General features: G+C 46.4%; 1 long non-coding RNA gene across 3 annotated transcripts in view; it reads right to left on the reverse strand.

Moving 5' to 3' along the window:
* The window catches only part of LOC135058164 (uncharacterized), a 106432-nt gene that overhangs the window by 13007 nt on the left and 66225 nt on the right, over positions 1 to 27200 (reverse strand). The window contains exon 2 of one of the 3 annotated variants that reach the window (XR_010244649.1): positions 23367 to 23425. The exons of the other annotated variants lie outside the window; for them this stretch is intronic. This is a non-coding gene — a long non-coding RNA (uncharacterized LOC135058164). The remainder of the gene's footprint in view (positions 1 to 23366; positions 23426 to 27200) is intronic. 3 annotated transcript variants of the gene reach the window in all.

Raw genomic sequence — 27200 nt, forward strand, 5'->3', positions numbered from 1 at the left:
TACTAGTTTAGCAGTTTGCTGACAGTGTCCACCAGGTCCATTATACTGTATATAGCAGTACGGTAGGCCACTGCTGTACCTACCTCTGTGTCGTCACTCATCATCCATTAATAAGTATACTATCCATCCATCTACATTGTATACCTGTGGTGGCTTTTTTTTTTATACTAGTTTAGCAGTTTGCTGACAGTGTCCACCAGGTCCATTATACTGTATATAGCAGTACGGTAGGCCACTGCTGTACCTACCTCTGTGTCGTCACTCGTCATCCATTAATAATAATAAGTATACTATCCATCCATCTACATTGTATACCTGTGGTGGCTTTTTTTTTATACTAGTTTAGCAGTTTGCTGGCAGTGTCCACCAGGTCCATTATACTGTATATAGCAGTACGGTAGGCCACTGCTGTACCTACCTCTGTGTCATCACTCGTCATCCATTAATAAGTATACTATCCATCAATCTACATTGTATACCTGTGGTGGCTTTTTTTTATACTAGTTTAGCAGTTTGCTGACAGTGTCCACCAGGTCCATTTATTATACTGTATATAGCAGTACGGTAGGCCACTGCTGTACCTACCTCTGTGTCGTCACTCGTCATCCATTAATAAGTATACTATCCATCCATCTACATTGTATACCTGTGGTGGCTTTTTTTTATACTAGTTTAGCAGTTTGCTGACAGTGTCCACCAGGTCCATTTATTATACTGTATATAGCAGTATGGTAGGCCACTGCTGTACCTACCTCTGTGTCGTCACTCGTCATCCATTAATAAGTATACTATCCATCCATCTACATTGTATACCTGTGGTGGCTTTTTTTTTAATACTAGTTTAGCAGTTTGCTGACAGTGTCCACCAGGTCCATTATACTGTATATAGCAGTACGGTAGGCCACTGCTGTACCTACCTCTGTGTCGTCACTCGTCATCCATAAGTATACTATCCATCCATCTACATTGTATACCTGTGGTGGCTTTTTTTTATACTAGTTTAGCAGTTTGCTGGCAGTGTCCACCAGGTCCATTATACTGTATATAGCAGTACGGTAGGCCACTGCTGTACCTACCTCTGTGTCGTCACTCATCATCCATTAATAAGTATACTATCCATCCATCTACATTGTATACCTGTGGTGGCTTTTTTTTATACTAGTTTAGCAGTTTGCTGACAGTGTCCACCAGGTCCATTATACTGTATATAGCAGTACGGTAGGCCACTGCTGTACCTACCTCTGTGTCGTCACTCGTCATCCATTAATAAGTATACTATCCATCCATCTACATTGTATACCTGTGGTGGCTTTTTTTTTATACTAGTTTAGCAGTTTGCTGACAGTGTCCACCAGGTCCATTATACTGTATATAGCAGTACGGTAGGCCACTGCTGTACCTACCTCTGTGTCGTCACTCGTCATCCATAAGTATACTATCCATCCATCTACATTGTATACCTGTGGTGGCTTTTTTTTTATACCAGTTTAGCAGTTTGCTGACAGTGTCCACCAGGTCCATTATACTGTATATAGCAGTACGGTAGGCCACTGCTGTACCTACCTCTGTGTCGTCACTCGTCATCCATTAATAAGTATACTATCCATCCATCTACATTGTATACCTGTGGTGGCTTTTTTCTTTATACTAGTTTAGCAGTTTGCTGACAGTGTCCACCAGGTCCATTATACTGTATATAGCAGTACGGTAGGCCACTGCTGTACCTACCTCTGTGTCGTCACTCGTCATCCATTAAGTATACTATCCATCCATCTACATTGTATACCTGTGGTGCCTTTTAGTTGTGCGCATTAAAATATGGAGAACAAAAATGTGGAGGTTAAAAAAATAGGGAAAGATCAAGATCCACTTCCACCTCGTGCTGAAGCTGCTGCCACTAGTCATGGCCGAGACCATGAAATGCCATCAACGTCGTCTGCCAAGGCCGATGCCCAATGTCATAGTACAGAGCATGTAAAATCCAAAACACAAAAGATCAGTAAAATGCCTCAAAAATCAAAATTAAAAGCGTCTGAGGAGAAGCGTAAACTTGCCAATATGCCATTTACGACACGGAGTGGCAAGGAACGGCTGAGGCCCTGGCCTATGTTCATGGCTAGTGGTTCAGCTTCACATGAGGATGGAAGCACTCATCCTCTCGCTTGAAAAAAGAAAAGACTTAAGCTGGCAAAAGCACAGCAAAGAACTGTGCGTTCTTCGAAATCACAAATCCCCAAGGAGAGTCCAATTGTGTCGGTTGCGATGCCTGACCTTCCCAACACTGGACGGGAAGAGCTTGCGCCTTCCACCATTTGCACGCCCCCTGCAAGTGCTGGAAGGAGCACCCGCAGTCCAGTTCCTGATAGTCAAATTGAAGATGTCAGTGTTGAAGTACACCAGGATGAGGATATGGGTGTTGCTGGCGCTGGGGAGGAAATTGACAAGAAGGATTCTGATGGTGAGGTGGCTTGTTTTAGTCAGGCACCCGGGGAGACACCTGTTGTCCGTGGGAGGAATATGGCCATTGACATGCTTGGTCAAAATACAAAAAAAATCAGCTCTTCGGTGTGGAATTATTTCAACACAAATGCGGACAACAGGTGTCAAGCCGTGTGTTGCCTTTGTCAAGCTGTAATAAGTAGGGGTAAGGACGTTAACCACCTCGGAACATCCTCCCTTATACGTCACCTGCAGCGCATTCATCATAAGTCAGTGACAAGATCAAAAACTTTGGGCGACAGCGGAAGCAGTCCACTGACCAGTAAATCCCTTCCTCTTGTAACCAAGCTCCTGCAAACCACACCACCAACTCCCTCAGTGTCAATTTCCACCTTACCCAGGAAAGCCAATAGTCCTGCAGGCCATGTCACTGGCAAGTCTGACGAGTCCTCTCCTGCCTGGGATTCCTCAGATGCATCCTTGAGTGTAACGCCTACTGCTGCTGGCGCTGCTGTTGTTGCTGCTGGGAGTCGATCGTCATCCCAGAGGGGAAGTCGGAAGACCACTTTTACTACTTCCAGTAAGCAATTGACTGTACAACAGTCCTTTGCGAGGAAGATGAAATATCACAGCAGTCATCCTGCTGCAAAGCGGATAACTGAGGCCTTGGCAGCCTGGGCGGTGAGAAACGTGGTTCCGGTATCCATCGTTAATTCAGAGCCAACTATAGACTTGATTGAGGTACTGTGTCCCCGGTACCAAATACCATCTAGGTTCCATTTCTCTAGGCAGGCGATACCGAAAATGTACACAGACCTCAGAAAAAGACTCACCAGTGTCCTAAAAAATGCAGTTGTACCCAATGTCCACTTAACCACGGACATGTGGACAAGTGGAGCAGGGCAGACTCAGGACTATATGACTGTGACAGCCCACTGGGTAGATGTATTGCCTCCCGCTGCAAGAACAGCAGCGGCGGCACCAGTAGCAGCATCTCGCAAACGCCAACTCGTTCCTAGGCAGGCTACGCTTTGTATCACCGCTTTCCAGAATACGCACACAGCTGAAAACCTCTTACGGCAACTGAGGAAGATCATCGCAGAATGGCTTACCCCAATTGGACTCTCCTGGAGATTTGTGACATCGGACAACGCCAGCAATATTGTGCGTGCATTACATCTGGGCAAATTCCAGCACGTCCCATGTTTTGCACATACCTTGAATTTGGTGGTGCAGAATTATTTAAAAAACGACAGGGGCGTGCAAGAGATGCTGTCGGTGGCCCGAAGAATTGCGGGCCACTTTCGGCGTTCAGGCACCGCGTACAGAAGACTGGAGCACCACCAAAAATACCTGAACCTGCCCTGCCATCATCTGAAGCAAGAGGTGGTAACGAGGTGGAATTCAACCCTCTATATGCTTCAGAGGATGGAGGAGCAGCAAAAGGCCATTCAAGCCTATACATCTGCCCATGATATAGGCAAAGGAGGTGGAATGCACCTGCCTCAAGCGCAGTGGAGAATGATTTCAACGTTGTGCAAGGTTCTGCAACCCTTTGAACTTGCCACACGTGAAGTCAGTTCAGATACTGCCAGCCTGAGTCAGGTAATTCCCCTCATCAGGCTTTTGCAGAAGAAGCTGGAGAGATTGAAGGAGGAGCTAAAACAGAGCGATTCTGCTAGGCATGTGGGACTTGTGGATGGAGCCCTTCATTCGCTTAACCAGGATTCACGGGTGGTCAATCTGTTGAAATCAGAGCACTACATTTTGGCCACCGTGCTCGATCCTAGATTTAAAACCTACGTTGTATCTCTCTTCCTGGCAGACACAAGTCTGCAGGGGTTCAAAGACCTGCTGGTGAGAAAATTGTCAAGTCAAGCGGAACGTGACCCGTCAACAGCTCCTCCTTCACATTCTCCCGCAACTGGGGGTGCGAGGAAAAGGCTAAGAATTCCGAGCCCACCCGCTGGCGGTGATGCAGGGCAGTCTGGAGCGAGTGCTGACATCTGGTCCGGACTGAAGGACCTGCCAACGATTACTGACATGTCGTCTACTGTCACTGCATATGATTCTCTCACCATTGAAAGAATGGTGGAGGATTATATGAGTGACCGCATCCAAGTAGGCACGTCAGACAGTCCGTACGTATACTGGCAGGAAAAAGAGGCAATTTGGAGGCCCTTGCAGAAACTGGCTTTATTCTACCTAAGTTGCCCTCCCACCAGTGTGTACTCCGAAAGAGTGTTTAGTGCAGCCGCTCACCTTGTCAGCAATCGGCGTACGAGGTTACTTCCAGAAAATGTGGAGAAGATGATGTTCATTAAAATGAATTATAATCAATTCCTCCGTGGAGACATTCACCAGCAGCAATTGCCTCCAGAAACCTGAGATGGTGGATTCCAGTGGGGACGAATTAATAATCTGTGAGGAGGGGGATGTACACAGTGAAAGGGGTGATGAATCGGACGATGATGATGAGGTGGACATCTTGCCTCTGTAGAGCCAGTTTGTGCAAGGAGAGATTGATTGCTTCTTTTTTGGTGGGGGCCCAAACCAACCAGTCATTTCACAGTCGTGTGGCAGACCCTGTCGCTGAAATGATGGGTTCGTTAAAGTGTGCATGTCCTGTTTATACAACATAAGGGTGGGTGGGAGGGCCCAAGGACAATTCCATCTTGCACCTCTTTTTTCTTTCATTTTTCTTTGCATCATGTGCTGTTTGGGGAGTATTTTTTTGAAGGGCCATCCTGCCTGACACTGCAGTGTCACTCCTAGATGGGCCAGGTGTTTGTGTCGGCCACTAGGGTCGCTTAGCTTAGTCACACAGCTACCTCATTGCGCCTCTTTTTTTCTTTGCATCATGTGCTGTTTGGGGAGTATTTTTTTGAAGTGCCATCCTGTCTGACACTGCAGTGCCACTCCTAGATGGGCCAGGTGTTTGTGTCGGCCACTTGGGTCGCTTAGCTTAGTCACACAGCTACCTGTTAGGATCTCCTGCTCTGTGCTGCCACGTCGCCATGGCAACCGGGAGGCAAGTGTTAGCAAAGTAACCTGAGCGCAGCTGATACTCCGGTCCGGGTTTTTACTGTGTAGTGGTTACAGGCTCTGTGCACGGCAGGGAATCCGGTGCTGGTTTTGTGCTCACAGTCTGTGAGGTCTGAGTGGGGCGTGGACAGCACCTGCTATATAAACCATCCTCTCAGGCTAGGCAAATGCTGCTGAATCTTTGTTTGTTAGTCAGTTCCAGAGAGTTAGCTAGTACTGTGTGACTTTGTATTTACTTGTTGCTTACTGCGAATAGGCCTTGGGATTCGGTACTTCATTCTGCCAATCCGGACCTAGCAGTAAGACTGGAGTCAGTTGTTTGACCTGCTGGGGTTCTTTTGCTATTCTGTGAACCCAGCAGGTTTGCGGCTGTACTCTCAGACCTGCTTGCTTAATCCTCCCTCACTGTGCAGGGCGTCCAGGTGTCAGTTTAGTGGCAGTAAGCTGAACCTGTGCCCTGCAAGTGGGGGTTAGGATTGTGGATACTCTCCTTGTGTCTATATTTCTATCTCTGACCAAGGAGTTTATTCCCACACCCGTTGGTAACCCTTTGGGGTTTTCTCTGTTGCTCTTAGCAACATCATTTCAGGTGCTCCACATGTTAAATCACTACACATCGCTTCATTGTCCGCTCTATTCCATCTGAGCATTCCTGACACTAGGGAGACACCCAATTCCTGAGCCTTTAGGCTTCTCCGTTCACTTTGTGTTTATTAGTTATTCCATCACCTCCTGTGTATGTTATGTTATACTGTCTGTGAGTTCGTTTGCTTCGCTTCCCTCTCTGTTCATACACCGGTATACTCCTGTTAGCACTGGTGTGCGTAACATATTCAGCAGCCCTACTCCTGTTGAAATTTTGTGGGAATATGGAGCATATCCCTCAAAATACTTTGCAACAGGTGGTCGATCAGGTGCAGGTCCTGACTCGACAATTTAATGAGATGTCCATTCAAATGAACACCCCGCAGGCCGCTAGCGGAGCTCCCGCAGCAGCAGTGGCAAGTTCAGGGGTTAAGGAGCCGAAAGTAAATCTCCCGGATCGTTTTTCTGGAGATCGCTCGCAGTTCTTTTGTTTCAAGGAGAGCTGTAAGCTATATTTCAGGCTTAGGCCTCAGTCTTCTGGGTCGGAGATTCAGCGGGTGGGCATGGTGATTTCCTTGCTACAAGGAGACCCACAGGTCTGGGCATATGGGTTACAGCCTGACTGTCCGTCACTTAAAAGTGTTGATGCTTTTTTTACGGCACTGGGCATTTTGTATGATGACCCTGACAAGATGGCTTCAGCCGAGGCTCAGATTACGGTTCTTAAGCAAGGGCGACGGCCAGCTGAGGTTTATAGTACGGAGTTTCGGAGGTTGGCTCATGATACCCAGTGGAATGACCCAGCCCTGAGAAACCAGTACCGAAGGGGCCTTTCTGACCAGATAAAGGACCAACTGGTACAATATCCCTCGCCTGATAGCTTAGATCAGCTCATGCAGTTATCCATCCGGGTGGATAGACAGCTGAGAGAGCGTAGGTTTGAAAGGGAGACCTCAGTTTCCTTTTTTCCCAAGGGAACCTCAGACTCTGAGGAATATTCCGAGGAGCCTATGCATATTGGGGCTACCCGCCTCTCCTCGCGTGAGAAGACGCGGAGGAGACAGCAGGGTTTGTGTTTGTACTGTGGGAATAAAGGTCATGTTGTAGTATCATGCCCAGAAAAACCGGAAAACTTCAGGGCCTGAGGGTGATGGGAAATATCCTGTCAGGCCAGAAGTCAGAATTTCCTAAAAAGACTTTTCTCATTCCGGTGACTTTGGAGATCCTCGGTCAAACTGTCAAGACTGAGGCCTTTGTTGACAGTGGGGCCGATGGGGTTTTCATGTACCGTCAATTCGCCCTGGAACACTCTGTTCCCTCAGTACCTTTGGCATCAGAGATTGAGATCTGTGGGTTAAACGGGGAACCATTGTCCCAGGGTAAAATTAGCTCCTGCACCAGCCAAATTCCTTTGTTTATTGGAGCCACACACTCTGAAAAATTGTCTTTTTATGTGACTGTCTGTTCTTTTGCCCCATTGGTTTTGGGGTTACCCTGGTTAAGGGCCCATAACCCTCAATTTGACTGGGTCTCTGGGGAGATTCTTTGTTGGGGTAGTGATTGTTTCAGGAGTTGCTTGAGCCTTCCAGTCAGGCTCTCGCAGCTAAGTTTGCCAGGATTGCCAGGATGTTATGCAGATTTTGCGGATGTGTTCTCCAAAAAAGTTGCAGAGGTACTACCTCCCCATCGCCCCTATGACTGTGCCATTGATTTGTTGCCGGATGCTAAGCTTCCCAAGAGCAGGTTGTACTCCCTGTCACGTCCTGAGACTCAGGCTATGGCAGAGTACATTCAGGAGAACTTGGCTAAGGGATTTATCAGACCCTCACAGTCCCCAGTTGGGTCGGGGTTCTTTTTCGTGGGTAAAAAGGACGGTTCGTTGCGACCCTGCATCGACTTCAGGGAATTGAACCGTATCACGATTAAAAACTCGTACCCACTGCCTCTCATTTCGGTTTTGTTTGACCAGCTTCGTACTGCCACCATTTTTTCTAAGATTGACCTACGCAGTGCTTAAAATCTAATCCGAATAAGAGAGGGGGATGAATGGAAGACTGCCTTTAATACCCACTCAGGGCATTATGAATATTTGATGATGCCTTTTGGGTTCTCTAATGCCCCGGCAGTCTTCCAGGAATTCATGAACGATGTGCTCAGGGAATATTTGGATAGATTCTTAGTTGTTTATCTAGATGACATCCTAATCTTCTCTCATTCCCTGGAGGAACATCGGAAGCATGTACGCTTAGTCCTCCAGAAACTCAGAGACCACCAGCTTGGGGCGAAGCTGAAGAAGTGCGAGTTTGAAGTCCAGCAAATCGCATTTCTAGGGTATATTATCTCCTCAGAAGGTTTCCAAATGGAGGGTTCTAAGGTACAGGCAGTCCTGGATTGGGTGCAGCCCACTAGTTTGAAGGCGCTTCAGCATTTTCTGGGCTTTGCGAATTTTTATAGACGGTTTATCGCTGGATTTTCGTCTATAGTGGCCCCCTTGGTGGCACTCACTAAGAAAGGGGCGGATGTTGCTCACTGGTCTTATGAGGCCAAAGCGGCCTTTGCCCGTCTCAAAAGGGCATTTGTCTCGGCCAAGGTGCTGCGACACCCAGATCCAGAGCGTCCTTTTGTGGTAGAAGTGGATGCCTCTGAGATAGGTATGGGGCAGTGCTCTCTCAGATGGGGGTGTCTGATAATCGCCTTCATCCCTGTGCTTACTTTTCCCGTAAATTTTCGTCTGCCGAGATGAATTATGATGTGGGTAACCGGGAATTGTTGGCTATAAAGGATGCACTCGGGGAGTGGAGACACTGGCTTGAGGGGGCTAAGTTTGTGGTCTCAATTCTCACCGACCATAAGAATCTGGCATATTTAGAGTCAGCGAAGTGGCTCAATGCCAGGCAGGCACGATGGGCTTTGTTTTTTGCTCGCTTTAATTTTTTGATAACATATCGCCCTGGGTCAAAAAACATCAAGGTTGATGCGCTCTCGCGGAGTTTTGCTCCAGTTCAAGAGACCACCGAGGAGCCATTGCCCATTGTGTCCCCATCATGTATTAAAGTGGGCATTACCCAGGACCTCTTGTCATTAGTCCTTAGAGCACAGGAGCAGGCTCCTCCAGACCTTCCGGTAGGTCTCTTGTTTGTGCCTCCTAGGTTAAGACAGCGAGTGTTCCTGGAATTCCATGCCAAGAGGTCGGCAGGGCATCCGGGTATTGCCAGAACTCAGGAGTTGCTGTCTAGGGCGGTGTGGTGGCCCTCGGTGGCTAGGGATGTGGATCAGTGGGTTCGGGCATGTGACGTTTGTGCCCGAAATAAAACTCCTAGAGGGGTTCCTGTCGGCCCATTACATCCACTCTCTTTTCCGTCTAAGCCATGGACCCACATTTCCATGGATTTTGTGGTGGACTTGCCCAAATCGTCGGGGATGACAGCCATTTGGGTTGTCGTTGACAGGTTTTCGAAGATGGCGCATTTCGTTCCACTGGTTGGGTTGCCATCGGCCAGATGCCTGTCTGAGTTATTTATGCAGCATGTTGTGCGCCTCCACGGGTTGCCACTTGATGTGGTCTCTGACCGTGGATCCCAGTTTGTGGCCAAATTCTGGAGGGCATTTTGTTCTGATCTCCAGATTTCTGTGAGCTTGTCGTCAGGCTACCATCCACAGTCTAATGGGCAGACTGAGAGGGTGAACCAGTCCTTGGAGCAGTTCCTCAGGTGTTATGTCTCCAAGTGTCATACTGACTGGGTTGCTCATCTGTCCATGGCGGAGTTTGCCTATAACAACGCGGCTCACTCTGCTACAGGGATCTCTCCCTTCCTTTGTGTGTATGGGCATCATCCTAAGGCCAATTCTTTTGACCCCCTGGATTCCACGTCTGGTGGTTCCTCTGTTGTTTCGGTCCTTAGGGGTATTTGGAGGAAAGTGAAGAAAGCCCTTGTGTCTGTGTCATTAGTGACCAAAAGGGTTTTTGATAAGCGGAGAAGACCCTGCAGCTTCAAATTAGGAGACTTCGTCTGGTTGTCCACCAAGAATTTGAAGTTGAGACAGCCATCTCATAAGTTTGGCCCCCGGTTCATCGGCCCTTATAAGATCACCAGGGTTATCAATCCGGTGGCATTTCAGTTAGATCTGCCCCGTTCATTGGGTATCAATAAAACATTTAATTGTTCCCTTTTAAAACTGGCGGTTAGTAATCCTTCTTCCAGTGGAAGACCTTCTCCTCTTCTGATACGGGGTCAGAGGGAGTTTGTGGTTGAAAGGGTTCTTGACTCCAAGATGGTTCGGGGTCGGCTGTCATTTTTGGTGCACTGGAAGGGGTATGGCCCGGAGGAGCGGTCGTGGGTGCGCAGTTGTGATCTTCATGCCTCCAGACTGATACGCTCTTTCTTCTCGCAGTTCCCCGATAAACCCGGTGGTAGGGGTTCTTTGACCCCTCGTCAGAGGGGGGGTACTGTTAGGATCTCCTGCTCTGTGCTGCCACGTCGCCATGGCAACCGGGGGCAAGTGTTAGCGAAGTAACCTGAGCGCAGCTGATACTCCGGTCCAGGTTTTTACTGTGTAGTGGTTACAGGCTCTGTGCACGGCAGGGAATCCGGTGCTGGTTTTGTGCTCACAGTCTGTGAGGTCTGAGTGGGGCATGGACAGCACCTGCTATATAAACCAACCTCTCAGGCTAGGCAAATGCTGCTGAATCTTTGTTTGTTAGTCAGTTCCAGAGAGTTAGCTAGTACTGTGTGACTTTGTATTTACTCGTTGCTTACTGCGAATAGGCCTTGGGATTCGGTACTTCATTCTGCCAATCCGGACCTAGCAGTAAGACTGGAGTCAGTTGTTTGACCTGCTGGGGTTCTTTTGCTATTCTGTGAACCCAGCAGGTTTGCGGCTGTACTCTCAGACCTGCTTGCTTAATCCTCCCTCACTGTGCAGGGCGTCCAGGTGTCAGTTTAGTGGCAGTAAGCTGAACCTGTGCCCTGCAAGTGGGGGTTAGGATTGTGGATACTCTCCTTGTGTCTATATTTCTATCTCTGACCAAGGAGTTTATTCCCACACCCGTTGGTAACCCTTTGGGGTTTTCTCTGTTGCTCTTAGCAACATCATTTCAGGTGCTCCACATGTTAAATCACTACACATCGCTTCATTGTCCGCTCTATTCCATCTGAGCATTCCTGACACTAGGGAGACACCCAATTCCTGAGCCTTTGGGCTTCTCCGTTCACTTTGTGTTTATTAGTTATTCCATCACCTCCTGTGTATGTTATGTTATACTGTCTGTGAGTTCGTTTGCTTCGCTTCCCTCTCTGTTCATACACCGGTATACTCCTGTTAGCACTGGTGTGCGTAACAGAAACCAGTACCGAAGGGGCCTTTCTGACCAGATAAAGGACCAACTGGTACAATATCCCTCGCCTGATAGCTTGGATCAGCTCATGCAGTTATCCATCCGGGTGGATAGACGGCTGAGAGAGCGTAGGCTTGAAAGGGAGACCGCAGTTTCCTTTTTTCCCAAGGGAACCTCAGACTCTGAGGAATATTCCGAGGAGCCTATGCAGATTGGGGCTACCCGCCTCTCCTCGCGTGAGAAGACGCGGAGGAGACAGCAGGGTTTGTGTTTGTACTGTGGGAATAAAGGTCATGTTGTAGTATCATGCCCAGAAAAACCAGAAAACTTCAGGGCCTGAGGGTGATGGGAAATATCCTGTCAGGCCAGAAGTCAGAATTTCCTAAAAAGACTTTTCTCATTCCGGTGACTTTGGAGATCCTCGGTCAAACTGTCAAGACTGAGGCCTTTGTTGACAGTGGGGCCGATGGGGTTTTCATGGACCGTCAATTCGCCCTGGAACACTCTGTTCCCTCAGTACCTTTGGCATCAGAGATTGATATCTGTGGGTTATACGGGGAACCATTGTCCCAGGGTAAAATTACCTCCTGCACCAGCCAAATTCCTTTGTTTATTGGAGCCACACACTCTGAAAAATTGTCTTTTTATGTGACTGTCTGTTCTTTTGCCCCATTGGTTTTGGGGTTACTCTGGTTAAGGGCCCATAACCCTCAATTTGACTGGGTCTCTGGGGAGATTCTTTGTTGGGGTAGTGATTGTTTCAGGAGTTGCTTGAGCCTTCCAGTCAGGCTCTCGCAGCTAAGTTTGCCAGGATTGCCAGGATGTTATGCAGATTTTGCGGATGTGTTCTCCAAAAAAGTTGCGGCGGTACTACCTCCCCATCGCCCCTATGACTGTGCCATTGATTTGTTGCCGGATGCTAAGCTTCCCAAGAACAGGTTGTACTCCCTGTCACGTCCTGAGACTCAGGCTATGGCAGAGTACATTCAGGAGAACTTGGCTAAGGGATTTATCAGACCCTCACAGTCCCCAGTTGGGTCGGGGTTCTTTTTCGTGGGTAAAAAGGACGGTTCGTTGCGACCCTGCATCGACTTCAGGGAATTGAACCGTATCACGATAAAAAACTCGTACCCACTGCCTCTCATTTCGGTTTTGTTTGACCAGCTTCGTACTGCCACCATTTTTTCTATGATTGACCTACGCGGTGCTTACAATCTAATCCGAATAAGAGAGGGGGATGAATGGAAGACTGCCTTTAATACCCACTCAGGGCATTATGAATATTTGGTGATGCCTTTTGGGCTCTCTAATGCCCCGGCAGTCTTCCAGGAATTCATGAACGATGTGCTCAGGGAATATTTGGATAGATTCTTAGTTGTTTATCTAGATGACATCCTAATCTTCTCTCATTCCCTGGAGGAACATCGGAAGCATGTACGCTTAGTCCTCCAGAAACTCAGAGACCACCAGCTTGGGGCGAAGCTGGAGAAGTGCGAGTTTGAAGTCCAGCAAATCGCATTTCTAGGGTATATTATCTCCTCAGAAGGTTTCCAAATGGAGGGTTCTAAGGTACAGGCAGTCCTGGATTGGGATTGGGTGCAGCCCACTAGATATGAAATTTCATATCATTGGCTTACTGATATCACAACAATACACACGGATATGATTTTCTCAGCTTTACGATGCGTCCACCACAAGCTGATCGACCACAGCATCGCGTTAATATTGTACAGTGCATCATTAAGACCATGATATCGCGGAACAGCCCCCATCTGTGAATGCCAAATTGTTTCCTTACAAATATTTAAAATGCCCGCTCTAATATATATTGTAGATGCCTGCACATCTTATTACCATTTGCCATGAATGTGCGCTGTATATCGCAAAACACTGCATCCCATAAGAGAAAACAATACACCCACACATTATCGGAGTTCCAAAGCTCATTGATGTATATATTTGTTATTAAAAGGATACGGATTCAATATATTACAATGTACAGTATACCTATAGTTACATGGTTACAACTCACACAGTAAGCAGTTAAAACATACAGTTACAGTCCAGCATACAATACCATTATCCTTAAGTTATATAAATTCGTCTCTCCATATCACTCTCTCTCTCTCTCTCTCTGTAAAATCATGCAGGAACTGGTGTAGAAGCAACTCCATCATCCTCTGAGACAAAACAGCAACGGACTCCTGTGTTATCAGCAATGTGTTATCTAGTTTTTGGGGGAGGGGACTTTCTCATTCATGATGAATCACTAGTCTATTCGTGTGCTGAACAGGTTCAGCCTTGGGGACGTCCAAAGGGGTTGGCCTGAGCTTCCTGTCCACTACCTGTTTGGAATATCTATTGTTCTAATAAAAGTGATTTTACCTTTCATACATTTAATCATAACTATTTGTTGCAATGTCCTACAACTTAATAACAAGTATCAAATGAATCTACACATTAATCTGCTTGCTTTAATACTAAATATGACAGGTGTTATCTGGTTTCGTTCAAATAATACACATACATGACATTACTTCATTATATAATTTTAAATCATCATGTCTGGCGCTTGATAATATTATAATTATGTACTGCATGAAATAACTGTCGAATCCATCTCTGTGGCATGTCCATGTAAATGCGTGTGTTACCATATATTGCTGTGCTCGCTGCGCGTATTTGCAAGTATAGCGACTTATAATGTGTGTAGTTTGTATGTTCTTTTTATGTAATATTTTTGACTTTGACATATACACCACATAAAACCAAGCAAGGGTTCCCTGGTGTGAAGTTCCCATTTAATGTGTATATATAGTAGCGAACAGCAGTGAGAAGAGATAGCAAACTGCCAAAATATGTGATATATTAACATTTCTTGAATAATACAATGCTTTTAGATATTATATTGAAAAAACAAAACTGTGGTTACTATATATTGCTATATACTGGCATTTGTTGCAAAAGGGCATGGATGTGTGGTGTATCAACGTAAATAATGTAGGGGTATGAAATTAGTCTAAAATTACTGAAAAATTACTTTTGAAACATTTTTCTGTGCACCAAAATACAGAAAAGGCTTTAAAATTTCTGAGAGAAAAAACTTGCTATAATTTTTCCACCATTAAAGAGAAATAAAAAAATTACGCAATTGACCCTTTTTTCATTTTGGCCACTAGCATCCTACTATATTGACCTGCTATCTCAGTTGCCACTTTTAGAGGTTCAGGATGATTTCCCCACCTTCTCATGACTTTTTCCAGATCGCATATTGAAGAAAAGTCATTGGTACTCAGCTAGTGTCACAAATCATCTTTTCTAGTAGGAATGCCCACCAGTTGGGCAGGAAGGTGAGGGGCTAAGGGGAGTAGGTTCATTAGGGTGGGGGAGCTAGGGCGACCAAGGGAGGGTGAGTTCCACCACCTCTCTTGGACCACTTTAAGCACTGACAATAATAAGGGCCGGATTAACAATGGGGCAAATCGAGCTGCAGCTCCAGGCCCCCCACTGCAAATAGGCCCACAGGCAGAGCCGGCCTTAGCTATTGGCAGGCTAGGCATTTGCCTAGGGAATCCAAGCATATCTAGGGGCATCCAAGCATGTCCCTGGGAGGGACAGTCTGCAAACTATCTGTTACTTTCTAAATGTATTCAATCAGTACTTGTATACACTGCTGTTTACATTTCTCAAATAGAATGCAGACAGCCCCTTGAACTCCCTCCGACATGCTTGAATGCCCCTGACTTGTGAGACATCAAACAGCAGAAGCCGGGTAACTGAAATTACTGGACCTGTGACATTTTCACTGACTATATAAGATTATTACTAGATGGCTCCTTATGATACCACATGTGTATTTTGGAAGACTGCTCCACATAAATTTGACATCACCTATACTGCTTGTGCACATGGGGGAGGGGGACCCTGCAATCCTGTGTCCCTTATCTCTGTGCAAACCCCAGGTGTCTGCAGGGATAAAACATGGGCAGTGTTCTTCCCACACTTTATTCCTCAGTCAGTCCATGCTGTAATATTCCCCTGCCATCCAGCACTGTAACGTGGTCAGTAAGTTGCGCTGCACTATTTCTATATGAAACGTCAGTGCAGCGTGACTTTCATACGTATCAGAGTGGAGAGCAAAGCATATTGCTCCTACAGTATAAAATAAAGGGCATGCAGTTGCCGTGAGTAACAGACACCAGCAAACACACTGAACAGTGAAGAGAATGGACAGTTGCTACATGTTTGATACTGGTCTTTTGCATAATCAACAAGTTTGGCAGTATCTGGACTTTGCTGCCATCTGTGTCCAACCAGCAAGCTAAAATAAAGGATGAGGCTTGCAAAGGACGGCATACCCTGTGAGGTCACATCCCTTATACGGGTGCCCCTTTAACGGGTGCAAGCGCAAGCACTCACCCATCCTGCCACCCCCATCCCATAAAACGCAGTCACGGATCTAGGGAGCTACATGGGCGCACACACTGACTGCAAGCACACCAGCAAGCAAAAGTAAGTTTTATAAAAAAAAAAGCTACTAGCGCTACTAATGTGGGGCATATGTGTAAGGTGCATTACTGTGTGGAATTATGTGTATTATGGGCATTAATGTGCGGCATTATGCAGGGCTGAAGTGGGCCACAGGGCAACCCCCCAGTGGGCCCCACTGTCTGGGTGTTGCTGGGTCAGATGCAGAACTAGCGACGGTGCTAGGGGGCACCAGCCAAAAGTTTGTCTAGGGCATCCAATTGGCTAGGGCTGGCTCTGCCCACAGGAGACTGACAGCATTGACAGGAAAAAAACTTTTTCCTGTCACAGACTGCCAGCGGCCTCCTCTCTCCCATGCCCCGTCTCCCCGACTCCAGCACTCTCACCAAGATGAGTCACAGAACGGTTCAGGCAGTGTGGTAGCTGCCCCTCCCCTCCATTCTCTCCTTCTCCAAGGTCCTGACTGAGCCCGTCTCTCACAAGCTCCGCCCCCCAGACTACACGAGGAGCTCCTGCTGCTGCTGCTGCTTGAAGCCTCTTAATTGTAAGTTATATGATGGCTTCTTGATGAGCAGCATCGATTGGATTGTGTACTGTGTGTGTAGTGTTTGTGCGCGTGTGTGTGTGTACTGTGCGTGTATGTATATGTGATGGTGTGTACTGTATGTGTGTTTATAGTGTTTGTGTGTACTATTTGTGTGTGTAGTGTGTACTGTGTGTATATGTGATGATGTATGTGCGTGTACTGTATGTGTATGTAGTGTGTACTGTGCGTGTGTATATGCAGCGGTGATGGGTGTACTGTGTGTGTAGTGTGTACTGTGTGTATATGTGATGATGTATGTGCGTGTACTGTATGTGTATGTAGTGTGTACTGTGCGTGTGTATATGCAGCGGTGATGGGTGTACTGTGTGTGTAGTGTGTACTGTGTGTGTATATATATGGTGGTGTGTGTACTGTATGTGTATGTGTATGTGTATGTAGTGTATACTGTGAATGTGTATATGCAACAGTGGTGTGTGTGTGTACACTATGTGTGTGTATATATGGTTGTGGGTGTGTGTATATGTGGTGGTGTGTTTACTATGAGTGTGTATATGCATACCCTCCAACATGACCCGCCCCACTAGGTACAAAATGCTCTGTTTCTGGACTTCCCTCTTAATTTATTATTGCCATCACCTGTGAAGAAACAGCTTTCTTATCATTCAACTAGTTCAACACAGGTGATGGAACTCAAAAATTAAGAGGGAAGTCCAGGAACAGAGCATTTTGTACCTAGTGGGGCGGGTCATGTTGGAGGGTCTGCATATGTCGTAGTGTGTACTGTGTATGTGTGTGTGTGTGTGTGTGTGTGTGTGTGTGTGTATATGTGGTGGTGTAGGTGTGTATTGTATGTGTGTGAGTGTGTAGTGTATATATGTGGCATATGTGTGTGTGTAGTGTGTACTGTTTGGCCAATCGCTATATTATTGTATGTATAATTCTTATGTAATGCTGCAGTACTGTGATGCCAGGGATAAGTCACAACAAAAAAAGGTAATAGGAATACCTAGGGAGTACCATACCAAATTTATTAAAAATGATTATTACTGTACATACACATTATGCAGACATAATAACAATAGTTCACAGGTTCTCAAACTCGGTCCTCAGGACCCTACACAGTGCATGTTTTGCAGGTCTCCTCACAAAATCGCAAGTGAAATAATGAGCTCCACCTGTGGACCTTTTAAAATGTGTCAGTGAGTAATTAATACACCTGTGCACTTGCTGGGTTACCTGCAAAACATGCACTGTGTGGGGTCCTGAGGACCGAGTTTCAGAACCACTGCAATAGATCATTAAAAATATATTAAATGAACAATTGAACAAGACTCCTTTTATCTTCAAATAATTAAGGTTACCCAATAAGGGTTTATGGATAGAAATCCTTAATCGATGGTGTCCAATCCTAAAAACGTGCCATATAGAATTTTTGTTTCAACAGTTGTATTCCGATAAAGGGCCTAATTCAGATCTGTTCGCTCACTAGTGTCCCTTCTTCACATTACATCACACAGTAGTACCACTTTACCTTATATATATTACTAATCACAGTAGTGCTCCTTATTCACATTACATCGCACAGAGGGCCTAATTCAGATCTGTTCGCTCACTAGTGTCCCTTCTTCACATTACATCACACAGTAGTACCACTTTACCTTATGTACATTACTAATCACAGTAGTGCTCCTTATTCACATTACATCACACAGTAGTACCACTTTACCTTATATATATTACTAATCACAGTAGTGCTCCTTATTCACATTACATCGCACAGAGGGCCTAATTCAGATCTGTTCGCTAACTAGTGTCCCTTCTTCACATTACATCACACAGTAGTACCACTGTACCTTATATACATTACTAATCACAGTAGTGCTCCTTATTCACATTACATCGCACAGAGGGCCTAATTCAGATCTGTTCGCTCACTAGCGTTATTCGCTGCACAGCGATCAGGTCACTACTGCACATGCGTATGCACTGCAATGCGCAGGCGCATCGTACGGGTACAAAGCGGATCGTTGCTGAGCAATGGATTTAACGAAGAATCCATTCGCACAGTCGATCGCAAGGAGATTGACAGGAAGAAGGCGTTTGTGGGTGGCAACTGACCGCTTTCAGGGAGTGCTTGGAAAATCGCAGGCGTGTCAAAGCGTCTGCAGGGCGGGTGTCTGACGTCAATTCCGGCCTCGGGCAGGCTGAAGTGATCGCAGCGGCTGAGTAAGGTCAGACCTACTCAGAAACTGCACAAACTGTTTTTGTACAGGGCGGCTGCACAGGCGTTCGCACACTTGCAGAGCGAAAATACACTCCACTGTGGGCGACGACTATCTGATTGCAGCACTGCAAAAAATAGCTAGCGAGCGAACAGATCTGAATTAGGCCCAAGGTTAGTGCTTATTTATTCAAGCAATGTCAGTCTCTGGAGGGACGGCGTCTGACTGTACGGCTCAAATAGGTAAATGTATTATAGCCGCACGCATCGTGCCGCTATAACGCTTTCTGCTTTGCCTCATTAGCGAGGCAAAGCAGGAAGGGACATCATCAAAGATGTATTAACATCTTGTCTGCCGAAGCGCTCCCCCCTCCATCAATGTTCCCCTGATCACACAGCGCATCAGCTCAGTGCTGACGCACTGTGTCTCCTGCCCGGCCAGCTCCTCTGCGCATGGGCAGGATCTCGCTACTCACGTGAGAACCCCAGCGCAGTCCGGAGCCGGCACCTACCACAGGCAGGGACAGCTCTATCACTGCTGTAGTGTATGGGCATCGCCACCATACAGCTGCCGAAATCGACAGCTGCAGGTGTCGGAATGGTCAGCGACGCTGACCGTTCATACATTGCCCGTGCATATCGGCCTGCTACTGTATCTTTTAGATAGCTGCACCGCAGCCATCATACATAGGGGAGAAGTGGTATAGCGCATATGATGTGCGCTCATACCGCTTATCCCCCATATTGCCAGTTCATACATTTACCCAAAAAAGAGCATGGCGCTATGCTCCACCTCCTAGATGTTACACTTATTCCCACAGCAATGTTGTAACGGAATAACTTTTATGCTGACAAAAAGAGGTCGCCGGGGCTCTGCATGTAAACGTCCCAGCGCTATTGCTCCGCCTTTGATGTTTGTAGTTACTGTACAAAGTTACTGTATATCCAACATGCTGTTAACCAACATTGGGAATGGAGAAGGCTAGCAGCTGCACAAACTCACAATGCTGCCAAAGTACTTTACCCACGATGCTGTGGGGATAACTTTAACATCTAGGAGGTGGAGAGACTGACATTGCTTGAATAAATAAGCACAACTAACTTTATTGGAATACAACTATTGAAACTTAAATTCTATATGGCACTTTTTAGGATTGGATACTATCGATTAAGGATTTCTGTCCATAAACCCTTATTGGGTAACCTTAATCATTTGAAGATAAAAGGAGTCTTGTTCAATTGTTCATTTAATATATTTTTAATGATATATTGTTATTATGTGTGCATAATGTGTATCTAATATTAATTTTTAATAAATTTGTTATTGTGCTCACTAAGTATTCCAATTTCCTATGACCTTATTTTTTTGTTAGGAGTTAAAGTGGGTCGGAACGGGGCGTCAGTTGTATGTGGAATAAGCAGCACTGCTACCATGGGCATTTATTATGGGTATAAGCGGCACTGCTACAGCGGGCATTGTTATTTATATAAGAAGCACTGATACCGTGACCATTCTTATGTGTATAAGCGGCACTGATACTTCTGCATTATTATGGGCATAAGAGGCACTGATACCGTGGCCATTAGTATGTGTATAAGCGACACTGATACTGTGTGGGCATTATTATGTGTATAAGCGGCACTGATACCTTGTGGGCATTATGGGTATAAACAGCACGGATACTGTGGTCGTTATTATGTATGTAGTGGCACTGCTACCGCGGAAATGTATTATGTATATAAGAGGCACTGCCGCCGTGGGCATTATTATGCGTATAAGGGGCATTGCTACCGTGGGCATCATTATGTGTATAAGCGGCACTGCTATTTACAGAGGGTTTCCTTTTTGTTTGTTAACTTTCACATTACACTGTTGATATAAGTGAAGTGGAGATGGCAAATAAGGTGACTGAAGGAAGGCCACATCCCCACACCACTGATCATGCCCCCTACATCACTAGCCACACCCCATGTGGCGGCACACAATTAGGCTCTTTGTAAATTTCAGCACCAGGCCCATGTGGACCTTAATCTGGCACTGACAATAATACATTACCCTAATCATTACATAAAGACACCTGTGGATGAACCAGAACGTAGAACACTTAAGCTCCTCCAGTCCAACATAAAGGTCCAGATAGCCCCACATTGCAGACATTTATATGGTTGGATACTCTTCATGTAGCTTAGGGGGGGTACTCACGGAGCGATATTCTAAGCAATCTGACTAGATTGCTTAGAATATAAAGGGGTGTACTCACGGAGCGATATTCTAAGCAATCTGACTAGATTGCTTAGAATATCAGCCTGATCGCTCCGTGTGTAGCCCCCTCAGCGATAGCGATGCGCGGCCCCGCACATCGCTATCGCTGCTGCTAGATTGGCCTGCATGCAGGCCAATCTAGCGGGTCGCTCACTTCACCCGCTGGGTGAAATGAGCGGCCCCCCCCATCTCCCCCCGCACGCTCAGCACAGATCGCTCTGTGCTGAGCGGCGGGAGAGATGTGTGCTGAGCGGTTCGCTCAGCACACATCTCTCGTGCATCGGCCCGTCTATATGGGCCTTAAGCCTGATCGCTCCGTGTGTACTCCTTACAGCGATAGCGATGCGCAGCCCCGCGCATCGCTATCGCTGCTGCTAGATTGGCCTGCCGTGCAGATTGCTTAGAATATAAAGGGGTGTACTCACGGAGCGATATTCTAAGCAATCTGACTAGATTGCTTAGAATATCAGCCTGATCGCTCCGTGTGTAGCCCCCTCAGCGATAGCGATGCGCGGCCCCGCACATCGCTATCGCTGCTGCTAGATTGGCCTGCATGCAGGCCAATCTAGCGGGTCGCTCACTTCACCCGCTGGGTGAAATGAGCGGCCCCCCCCATCTCCCCCCGCACGCTCAGCACAGATCGCGCTGTGCTGAGCGGCGGGAGAGATGTGTGCTGAGCGGTTCGCTCAGCACACATCTCTCCCAGCATCGGCCCGTCTATATGGGCCTTTAGTAATTATGAGCCTTTAGTATGGATTTTTCTCCACAGATCTCCCAACATCAATAGGCAGTAGGAAAAAACCCCCAGAGAGAATCTAGTGTAGCACCTCCAGGTAAAACAATATCATTTGTAATAGGTTGCACTTACACATTTAACATGGATCAGTCCTGGGTTTTTACAGTAATTGCCGCACTCCCACCTTCAGATGTTCATTCCCCGGTAGCCCGTCCTAATGATTTCACCTCAATGTTTGCTGACTTGTTTCAGTAAGCATGTATCTTTATCAAAGGCCCTGTTTACATGGAAGCTCCGCATCTGCACAATCCCGAGTCCTGCTCTCAAGCAGAGCCGGCCCTAACCAATATGATGCCCTAGGCAAGATTTTGTCTGGTGCCCCCTAGCACCACCGCTAGTTCCGCCTCTGACCCTGCACACCTTTCCCAGCACCATTACCCCCCACCCATAGCAGTCCTTTTTTTTTTTCTTACCCCTGTAATTTAAATAAGAACAGTGTGCACATTTGGCGCACAGCCCAAAAAGGTATGTGTTTTTGCTGGCAAGGGGCATGGCCACACAATAGTACCCCTAATTAAAATTATGCCTCACAGTAGTGCAACTTTATTTATTCACAATTTATCATACGATAGTGTCCCTTATTCACATTACATCACACAGTAGTGTCACTTTACTTTATATACGTTACTCCTCACGGTAGTGTCCCTCATTCACATAACAATACTGAATTGCTCCTTATTCACATTACACCATACCATATTGCTCTTTATTCTCATTACACAACACCATATTGCTCCTTATTCACATTACACCACACCATATTGCTCTTTATTCACATTAGACCACCCAGTAGTGCCCTTTCTATACGTTACGCCACACAGTAGAGCACCTTATACACATAATGCCACACATTGGTAATGCATTTAGACACATAATACCACACAGTAATGCCCCTTACACATATGACACACATTATTAATGTCCTTATAAACATAATGCACCTTACACATTATGCCAACCCTTATTAATGCCCTTATACACATAATTTCCTTAACACATATGCCGCACATTATTAGTGCTCTTATACACATAATGACACACATAGTGCCCCTTACACATGTGTTACACATTATTAATGTCCTTGTACACATAATGACACATATAGTTCCTGGCGTGAGTCAACTGGCAGCTCTGCTAACGTCTGGTGCCTATTTTTTTTGAAAATGCATCTTATTTGCATTGCTATGTGGATAGGATGCACAAGCAGCTTCTGCTGATTAAAATGATATGCGGCATGTCTATATACTGTGTGCAACTGTGGCTGTATCTTCATATGAAATGCTACACACAGAATATAGACATGCCGCATATCATTTTAATCAGCAGAAGCTGCTTGTGCCCCTAGGCATAGCAGATGCCCTAGGCAATTGCCTAGTTTGCCTATGCCTAGGGCCGGCTCTGCTCTCAAGTAGTGGTTCCCAAATGTTTGCGGCTGATGGCACCCTTAGTGTCTCAGCAATTTTTTTCACAGCGCTCCTAGGCCAAAATAAATACATATTTGTTAAATATGTACTCCCTCATTTACTGTCTTCCAAATACATATAAAACACGTGTGCGCATTTCAGTCATTCTGGTTGTCAATTAGCAGCCGCTCACAAAAAGTATTAAGACTATTATCTTAAAGTATATGAGGTTAATAATACATACTGTTTCTAAGATGTGTAGTTTATAAAATATTCACACCCCTTTGCACTTAATGATGGTACCTAGAAGAAACAAATACAAAATACAGGAGACATGACGGAATGACCTATGTTCCAAATAGCTTGCAATCTAATGTAGGAAATACAATACATGCAGAGACATACAAAAAATTAACAATGGACTGATACTTATGGGGCTTCTATTTATCAATAGGACATTAGTCTGTTACTAAAGCTGATTATTGTATGCCTTTTATCCTGACAATAATAATAATAATAATAATAATAACACTTAATACTGCAGTTTAATATAAATCTTTTGCAGCTTAGTAAAACTGGCCTGGCGCTGTAAATTTACTGCATCACAGGGCTAGTCTGTAGATATGCACATAAATGTGGAGAAAAGACTTAAGAACAAGGGTCCAAAAAATAAAAAAAAATAAGATTTTACTTACCGATAAATCTATTTCTCGTAGTCCGTAGTGGATGCTGGGGACTCCGTCAGGACCATGGGGATTAGCGGCTCCGCAGGAGACAGGGCACAAAACTAAAGCTTTAGGATCAGGTGGTGTGTACTGGCTCCTCCCCCTATGACCCTCCTCCAAGCCTCAGTTAGGATACTGTGCCCGGACGAGCGTACACAATAAGGAAGGATATTGAATCCCGGGTAAGACTCATACCAGCCACACCAATCACACCGTATAACTTGTGATCTAAACCCAGTTAACAGTATGACAAACGTAGGAGCCTCTGAACAGACGGCTCACAACAAATAACAACCCGATTTTTTTGTAACAATAACTATGTACAAGTATTGCAGACAATCCGCACTTGGGATGGGCGCCTAGCATCCACTACGGACTACGAGAAATAGATTTATCGGTAAGTAAAATCTTATTTTCTCTGACGTCCTAAGTGGATGCTGGGGACTCCGTCAGGACCATGGGGATTATACCAAAGCTCCCAAACGGGCGGGAGAGTGCGGATGACTCTGCAGCACCGAATGAGAGAACTCCAGGTCCTCTTTAGCCAGGGTATCAAATTTGTAGAATTTTACAAACGTGTTCTCCCCCGACCACGTAGCTGCTCGGCAGAGTTGTAATGCCGAGACCCCTCGGGCAGCCGCCCAGGATGAGCCCACCTTCCTTGTGGAATGGGCCTTGACAGATTTAGGCTGTGGCAGGCCTGCCACAGAATGTGCAAGTTGAATTGTGCTACAAATCCAACGAGCAATCGTCTGCTTAGAAGCAGGAGCACCCAGCTTGTTGGGTGCATACAGTATAAACAGCGAGTCAGATTTTCTGACTCCAGCCGTCCTTGAAATGTATATTTTCAATGCCCTGACAACGTCCAGCAACTTGGAATCTTCCAAATCGCTAGTAGCCGCAGGCACCACAATAGGCTGGTTCAGGTGAAACGCTGACACCACCTTAGGCAGAAACTGAGGACGCGTCCGCAGTTCTGCCCTGTCCGAATGGAAAATCAGATATGGGCTCTTATACGATAAAGCCGCCAATTCTGATACTCTCCTGGCTGAAGCCAGGGCCAGTAGCATGGTTACTTTCCATGTAAGATATTTCAAATCCACCGATTTGAGTGGCTCAAACCAATGGGATTTGAGAAAATCCAAAACTACATTCAGGTCCCACGGAGCCACTGGGGGCACAACCGGGGGCTGTATATGTAGTACTCCTTTTACAAAAGTCTGGACTTCAGGAACTGAAGCCAATTCTTTCTGGAAGAAAATCGACAGGGCCGAAATTTGAACCTTAATGGACCCCAATTTGAGGCCCATAGACAATCCTGTTTGCAGGAAATGTAGGAATCGACCCAGTTGAAATTCCTCCGTGGGGGCCTTCCTGGCCTCACACCACGCAACATATTTTCTCCAAATGCGGTGATAATGTTGTGCAGTCACCTCCTTCCTGGCTTTAACCAGTGTAGGAATGACCTCTTCTGGAATGCCTTTTTCCTTTAGAATTCGGCGTTCAACCGCCATGCCGTCAAACGCAGCCGCGGTAAGTCTTGGAATAGACACGGTCCCTGCTGAATCAGGTCCCGTCTTAGAGGTAGAGGCCACGGATTTTCCGTGAGCATCTCCTGAAGTTCCGGGTACCAAGTTTTTCTTGGCCAATCCGGAGCCACGAGTATCGTTCTTACTCCCCTTTGCCGTATAATTCTCAGTACTTTGGGTATGAGAGGCAGAGGAGGAAACACATACACTGACTGGTACACCCACGGTGTTACCAGAGCGTCCACAGCTATTGCCTGAGGGTCTCTTGACCTGGCGCAATACCTGTCCAGTTTTTTGTTGAGGCGAGACGCCATCATATCCACCTTTGGTTTTTCCCAACGGTTCACAATCATGTGGAAGACTTCTGGATGAAGTCCCCACTCTCCCGGGTGTAGATCGTGTCTGCTGAGGAAGTCTGCTTCCCAGTTGTCTACTCCCGGAATGAACACTGCTGACAGTGCTATCACATGATCTTCCGCCCAGCGAAGGATCCTTGCAGCTTCTGCCATTGCTCTCCTGCTTCTTGTGCCGCCCTGTCTGTTTACGTGGGCGACTGCCGTGATGTTGTCCGACTGGATCAACACCGGCTGACCCTGAAGCAGGGGTTTTGCCAGGCTTAGAGCATTGTAAATTGCTCTTAGCTCCAGTATATTTATATGAAGAGACATCTCCAGGCTTGACCATACTCCCTGGAAGTTTCTTCCCTGTGTGACCGCTCCCCAGCCTCTCAGACTGGCATCCGTGGTCACCAGGACCCAGTCCTGTATGCCGAATCTGCGGCCCTCTAACAGATGAGCACTCTGCAACCACCACAGAAGAGACACCCTTGTCCGTGGCGATAAGGTTATCCGCTGATGCATCTGCAGATGCGATCCGGACCATTTGTCCAGCAGATCCCACTGAAAAGTTTGTGCGTGGAATCTGCCGAATGGAATTGCTTCGTAAGAAGCCACCATCTTTCCCAGGACTCTTGTGCATTGATGCACAGACACTTTTCCTGGTTTTAGGAGGTTCCTGACAAGTTCGGATAACTCCTTGGCTTTCTCCTCCGGAAGAAACACCTTTTTCTGAACCGTGTCCAGAATCATTCCCAGGAACAGCGGACGTGTTGTCGGGGTCAACTGAGATTTTGGAAAATTCAGAATCCACCCATGTTGTTGCAGCACTACTTGGGTTAGTGCTACTCCGTCCTCCAGCTGTTCTGTGGACCTTGCCCTTATCAGGAGATCGTCCAAGTAAGGGATAATTAATACGCCTCTTCTTCGCAGAAGAATCATCATTTCGGCCATTACCTTGGTAAAGACCCGAGGTGCCGTGGACAATCCAAACGGCAGCGTCTGAAACTGATAATGACAGTTTTGCACCACGAACCTGAGGTACCCTTGATGTGAAGAGCAAATTGGGACATGCAGGTAAGCATCCTTTATGTCCAGGGACACCATAAAGTCCCCTTCTTCCAGATTCGCTATCACTGCTCTGAGTGATTCCATCTTGAACTTGAATTTTTGTATGTACGGGTTCAAAGATTTCAGATTTAGAATAGGTCTTACCGAGCCGTCCGGCTTCGGTACCACAAATAGCGTGGAGTAATACCCCTTTCCCTGTTGTAGGAGGGGTACCTTGACTATCACCTGCTGAGAAAACAGCTTGTGAATGGCTTCCAATACCGTCGCCCTGTCTGAGGGAGACGTTGGCAAAGCAGACTTTAGGAACCGGCGAGGGGGAGACTTCTCGAATTCCAACCTGTAACCCTGAGATACTACCTGCAGGATCCAAGGGTCCACCTGTGAGCAAGCCCACTGTGCGGTGAAATTCCTGAGTCGA

This window comes from Pseudophryne corroboree, chromosome 3 (genome assembly GCF_028390025.1).
Source record: "Pseudophryne corroboree isolate aPseCor3 chromosome 3, aPseCor3.hap2, whole genome shotgun sequence".
Lineage (NCBI taxonomy): Eukaryota > Metazoa > Chordata > Amphibia > Anura > Myobatrachidae > Pseudophryne > Pseudophryne corroboree.